A 7,369-nucleotide genomic window follows, 5' to 3' on the forward strand; every position below is an offset into this window, starting at 1 on the left:
TTCATGAAAATATTTCGCTATAAAATTATTTCATTAATTTAAAAAATATGTAGTTATCTAATCCATAAAATCATACTTAATCAAAACTAATAAAACCAAACCAAAACAAAAACCTTACCACAAACAGCAACTGAGGACCTATACAAAAAAATGGTTATCTTTGTAATCTGGTGGTAGCCTTGGCAGAAAACATACAGAAAGAAAAAAATGCAAATTCAAAAAATAAAATTAAATTAATGGCATGTCATTATTATAATATGTCGCTATATAAGTTTATATAGCGCCATTTTCGTAACATAATACCTCAAGGGTGCTTTACATAGTGATTCTATAGATAAATTTAATTGAAGCTTTTAAATTTGTAATTTAATTCAAACAATTTATTTTGTGATCGATCACATGCTACGGATTTGTTCAAATGCTTAAGAGAACAAGTGGGTTTTTAGTTTTTCTGAAACATCACTTCACTCTCACAGCCTCGCACCTTTGCCGGGAGAGCATTCCATGCCATAGGGCCTGCGACCGCAAATGCGCGTTCACTGAATTTAGTGCGCTGTTTGCGTAGAGGTATAATAACTTTTTCTCTCGCCCTACGGCTACACGTAGCTGATCTAAGCGTAAGACGCCTGTCAGCTAGTTCATCTGGAATGCAGAGGTGTGCAGTGATTTATACATAAGCCAACAGTGTTTTTATTTAACCCTCTGTGGAAAACGTAGCCATTGTAATTCCCGAAGTAGTGACTCCACTACTTCGATGTGATAGAACTTATTCGGAAAATGGTGGACGTTTCTTGTTTGCTGAGTTTGTTTTTGAACCAATGACTCTGGTATATCTGGTTGAATCAAAGCGTAGTGTTTCCCTTTGCAAAGTTTCCTGATGTTCCACTGTTCCGTCCATCTTACCAGCAATTCTTCTTTAGTGGAGACGAGAATGTCTTCGATGGGGATATGGGAATATTTAGTGTTTCCACTAGTAACAAAATTTTAACAAAACAAAAGTAACAGATTCATTCCCTAGGTGACTTGGAATCTAAGCTAACACTACTTGTATTTCTCTACAGTTTAAGTTGAAAAGGAAACTTTTGATTTCCAGCACAAGAAAATCGTCAGGATGATTCTATAATCACTTTGGATTGGATTGAATTTTAAGAAGGGAGCTCAAGGAGTCTGTCGGGTTATCCAGGGCTTTGTTTAAACTGTTGGTGTCAACATATTGAATAGCCTCTCTGATGGCTGTAAATACAGAAGTGCACGGTGGAAAGTAAAACTGGGAATAGTCTCCGTTTTTGTTGAAGAGAAATGCAGATCTGGTACAATTAACGGAATCCAATTTGGATCCATCCATGTTTATTAATGACTAGTGTTTCCATTCATCTTTAATGATCAAGTTAAATAAAGAAACAGGTAAAATTTTAGGTTTGAAGATATCACTAGGAAAGGGACTTAGGATTATTTTTTGAATATCATTTTGGAACTTAGCTGAAGATAGCTTTTTGTTAGTGAGGAGTAATTTTTTTACCAGAAAGGATTATTAGGGATTAAACTTTAATAGGTTTTCGGTTGATAAAAGGAGCGGGTAATTTGAGATATTCAAGTATTTTACAATCATTCTGTCAGATAGATATTGACGTCTTAAATCGAGGGGAGGATCTAAGGTTACTTGTTGAAGAGCATTTATTCGGGAAGACTGCATAGCTCCGATGACAATTCTTAATCATTTGGATTGAATACCGTCAAATGTGACAATTTTGCCCAGTTTTACCAAACTTTTACAATATCATAAAATTTTTGTACCGGACTTCTCCTATTCATTTTGTTGAATAGTGATACTAATTATTCTGAGCATTTTTACAAGTACACAGCGTTTGCTTTTCTTTTATTTGTGCAATTTTAGAAGACAAAACATGCTGGGCAAAATTATCTCCACTTGTTGACAATTTTGCCCGCTTGTAATTAACTGTTATTTTTGGTTTTATCATCCTTATCATACGGTTCATTACGACTTTTTTGGCAAAAAAGGCGGTTTATGTTTAAACAATAGCATTATTGAGGCATCACCATTATAAAATCAATGCAAAAACAGGTGGGCAACATTGTCAACTATTTCCTAAATTTTTCTATACAATCCGGATTTGTGTTCCAGGGTTGGCACATAATTGGATTTTTAACTAAACCAAAGGAGTTTATCTATAGTCCTTTTAATTTGTTTGTGTTTGATTAAAAATCGCTTTTGAATTTTTTTTCAAACCATTTCAGTTCTGATGCAATTTACGTAATTAAGGGGGCAAGCTTTCAAAACGATTTTTCTTTAAATGTTTATGTAGAAAACAAAAAACTATTTTTATTTTGAATTGAGTACAGTAGTGCAATTATTTACTAGATTACCTATACTTTGAAATTGTATTTTATGTACAGAATTCATTATATTTTCTATGTTTTATTTTATTCTTTTTTATAAAAAATATTTATTCAAAAAACATTTAAAATAAAAAAGACAGGTCTTCATAATTTTACAAAAAAGCTGGCAAATTTTACGTAAAACTTTCTTAAATGTTCGGTCGGATATTCTTATATTTTTAAAAATAGTTTAAATCGTTTTTAAAAGGTAAAACTAAAAATTGGTTTTCGTATTACCATTTTTAATTTACTCACAAAAAATGACCCAATCTTGCAGTTTACATTGAATTTATGAAAACCTTGACGAAAGATGACAGGTGCAGGCAAAGATTTCATTATGTCACAATTAAATATATCAGCAATATCCTCAACTTGAGGCCGCACAAAGCACCATTACGTTTGCGTCTTACAAATGACATAACAATATTAAAATTATGGTTGTTGATGCGCTGATAACTTAACCGACATAATATTTGTCGTTTTGCGTATCAACAGTGTTAAACATGACTAAAACGAAAGCGTCTTCTTTACCGTTATTAATTTCAAGCGGATCAGACCAAAACCAATCTACATCGATGTTGGACACTGACACTGTTTTTTCGTTTTTCTCGGCCGAAGATTCGGAGGCACGTTGTTCATATTCGTCGTGATGACTTATGATGGATGTCTCCAAATCTGTTGATTCATCAACTGAGTAGGCATTAGAGTCTGTTGTTTCCGTGTCGCTATGACATTTTTTTCAATGTTCTCCTTTATAAGATGTAGGTATCTTTTGATCCTGAAGGCAGATAAAAATCGGATGGATTGTTATCCAATTGCTGCGTGGTATAAAAAGATTTGATGAACGGAATAACTGGCTTATCATTTTCAGCGTGTATTTGGATTGAAACCCCCATCAGGTTTTCAAATCTTATTTGTTAAATCTTTGGCAAAAATCTGATTTATGAACCAGTTTGAACAAAACATCCGGTTACCTCGTTTAAAATCATGTTTTTGTCGCTTACTTCATTTTCTTTTATATTTTCTACTTTGTTCAAGCAGCAGGTAATTGCATTTTCTTCGGGCCGGCTGATGTATTCTTTTTCTGTAATCTGGTTTTTGTCTTGGATAATGTTTTTTTAAAGTAGTATGTAGCGACAACCCTAGACGTGGGCAAAATTGTCAAAACACTAGCTGAACATCGTCAGGAATTAAATTCCTGATGATGAGGTAGTAACCTCGAAACCGGTCGAAGTGTAATTAAAAAAATTAAGTTGTTTATACAAATTTATAAACAAATAAGTGTAAAATGTCATACCACAAAGTGAAAAATGTTTTTTATAACAATGAAATATATAAAACTTACTTGCCTCGTTTCAACACAAACTCCGCAACAACAAAAGTTTTGACACTATTTATAGATATACAAAAACAGACCTTCAAGTTTAACTTCAAATTTCAAGTAATCAACTGAAACTGGCGGTAAACTGAATATTTAGTTTTGCCATGGAACTATCAAAATATAATTACCAAATGTAATTCTAATGATACCAGTAACTTTTCCTACTTTAATACATGATTTTGTTAAGGATTTCGGCAGTGGGCAAAATTGTCATGTTTGACGGTACTAGATAATTTTGCAGCCGGATATTTGGGGAGAGGATAAAATATTACACGACCATAAACCAAGTGACTTCTTATTAGGGGATTGTAAAAAAAAGCCTCATAGTTATTACTATTGAATGCGATCCCAACAAGACACCAGCAAGTGCTTGAAGAGGATTCATTTTAGATGTACACTTAGCAACAACGGAATTAATGCGTGGTACCCAAGAAAGTTTTATTCCAAAAATTATGCCTAAGAATCGTACTTGATTTTTTATTGGAATATGGAGGTTGTTACAGGTAATACTTATATCTGGAACTTAATGCTTATTTTTAAAAATCACAACTTGGCTTTCAGAGTAAGATAGTTGAAGACCATTCACTTGGAGCCATGTATTAAGCAATACGAGGGATTTCGGATAGTAATTTTAAAGCTTTTGCTATATTTCTGTGGAAACAGTATATAACCACGTCATCTGCATACTGAAGGATACCGCATTTTTTTTATAAAATCAGTTCCAGGTCGTAAGTATATATAGATATATATAAAAGGCAATGTTCAAATGGTTCTCCTCGATGGACTCGATAACTACCGGACCGATTTACGTGCGGTTTTCAGATAAATGTACGTCTTTGCCGCGAGAAGGTTAAAGCTCATAAAATTTTCAATTTATTAAGTACAAAAAAGTTAGGAGCATAAATGTTTTTTTTATTCATCACCAGGGTTGCATTCGCCGAGAATGTGCAAAAAAATGGATGAGTTATTTTTTTCTGTATAAAAAAAGTTTGTTTTTGAATGTTTACAGACAGCATTCGTTTTTTTACGGATCCTAATCAGATTATTTAATTGAATTCTTTATAATTTCTACTCATTTATTTCTTTTTACTTACATTCAATACATTTTTTAAAATCGCATTCCTGACTCAAGTGCATCCCTGAGCAGAGTTTGACATTCACTAAAAGAATTCTTTATTTGAAAATAATTGATTATTTTATGTTTTGGAATTCAAACATAAACAAGTACTTAGGTACCTACTTAAATTCAATATTAATTCGAATATGTTATTTTTAGATTTGGAATTCAATCATAAACAAATACCTACTCTCCAATGAAAAGTTCCAACATATTTTTTACATTTATCTGAACGATTTTTACTAAATATTTTTTAGTAAAGTTTTGTATGTAAACTTAATTATGTTTAATCTTGAGACGAAACGCGGTCCGACTTTTCTTCACACAAACGTATTCACGTATTTTCTCTCTGAATTATGGCATTAGAGAAATGTTTTTTTTTTCAATAAAACAACAAAAACTATCACGCCGTTTCCCCGTAAGGGTGGGGAGAGAGCATAGAATGTCACATCAGTCTATCTTTGTATTCAGATCTCGCTTCCTCTACATTCATAGATCTTCTCATGCACGCGCGCCGATTATTCCGACTTTTGCCATATCCATCTTTGAGTATTTGTTGGATTTGGTCATGCCATGTCTTTCTCGGTCTTTCTCTATTTCTGCATCCATCAATATTAGCATTGTAAGTAGTTTTAGCCATTCTCTCGCTGTCCATTCGATCTACATCTTCAAACCAAGGCAGAGCTCCTTTCTTGATTTTGTTGTTAATGCTTATCTCAGCCTTACATAATGTACGAATCTCAACATTTACGCATCTATCGTATATATTTTTACAACACATTCACATGAGAGATCGTATTTCGACAGCATTCGATTTTGTTCATTTAATCTATATACAAGTATGAACTCAAATCTAGCAATAGCAAAGCATTGCCGGGTTCAGCTCGTATATTATAAAGCAGAGGGCTCATTATTGATCCTTGCGGAAGACCTCTCCAAACATTCCTTACAAAGTTATCGGATGATCCTTGAATAATGATGGTCCTTTCTTAAAATATATTTGGTATTAATTTCATAGGAATATTTTGTTTAATAAGTTTGTTTCGGAGAATGACATTATCATATTATGTTCCACAGATGTCTATAAAGGCAGCAGCTGTGCACTCAAGTTAGTTGGTGAATATAGTTCTTTGTGAATTTATTTAAAAAAAAAACGAAATATGTAAAAAAAAATATATGTAAAGGATACTGATGCACCAAAAGAAAAGATTATCACAGTTTTTAAAACTTAAATAACACTTAAAACATTAAAAAAAACACCAAAAACAGAGGAGCACTTTGACAGTTGTCAATCACTATTCATTGTTATTGTTCTACATCAGAGATAATGTAGAACTATTTTCTACATTATCTCTGGGTTATTGTTGCAATCGAATACAGAATTACCTCTGTAAAATAATAAAATAAAAATAATTCGAAAATGAAGGACTGATAAAAAATGTTTTAGATGTTTTTTTTTTATTGACAAGGCAAAATTCAAAACTTATTTTAATTACATACCAATAAATTATTAAGGGGTGTAATTTTCTTCACAGTTCAACAAACTGGTCAAAGGTATGCTGTAATTGGCATACCTGTTCAGTGCACTATGTACATGCATTTGTTTGTTGTTTGTGTTTCTTTCGCGACGCAACGTAACAACCGATTATTGTGATTTTATGGAGATAGCCGGAGAGCTGAGAAGTGTCATGGGCACCATTCTCATCATAATCATTTTCATACCGAAAAAAATATTACTCCCTTAGGAAAATTTTTAATGGAAAATGAATTAATATTAAAACAGAATAACGATGCTACATCAACTATAGACTAATGGATCATCGTATTTTTTGCATTGTGATGGTTAGGTCCTCACCAGCAATCACACAAGCTACTTTTTTTGGAAATTTAGATGAAAATTCTTATTGTTAATGACAAAACTACTTAATAACCTAACTAATTTCTCCCTAATACCACGCAAGCGAAGCTGCTGGCAAAAGTTAGCATGAGGATAAGTCTTATACCCGTATGCAGAGACAAACCTTAAGGTGAGGAAAGTACATTCTATTGTCTTCACCTTCGGGTTATTCTCGGCATTCGAAATTAGAATGTACTTTCCTCACCTTAAGTTTTGTCTCTGCATACGGGTATTAGTCATAGAATTAAGAATACTTAATTCTATGGTCTTAGTGTAAAAAAATTAGATACTGTAGTACTTACCTATAACTTTTTTAGGTAGGTATTAAAAATTCCGCTTTTTAAATACAGAATAGCATAGAATTTTTTTAACATCAATATTATTTAGCATCTTCCAGGTATCATTTCAACTGCTTATCTTTAGCAGACTTTGGTTGTCTTTATAGTATATTTGAAACATTTAAGTTTGTGTACATTTAATTAAACAATGAATAGGGAGAAACCGATACAAACTAAATTGGAGTGTGAGAAATATTTAAGAAAACATAGAGTAAAGGAACTGATAGATTTTCTGATGA

This window comes from Micrasema longulum, unplaced genomic scaffold (genome assembly GCF_059751315.1).
Source record: "Micrasema longulum isolate JH-2025_06_02 unplaced genomic scaffold, ASM5975131v1 h1tg001474l, whole genome shotgun sequence".
Classification (NCBI taxonomy): domain Eukaryota; kingdom Metazoa; phylum Arthropoda; class Insecta; order Trichoptera; family Brachycentridae; genus Micrasema; species Micrasema longulum.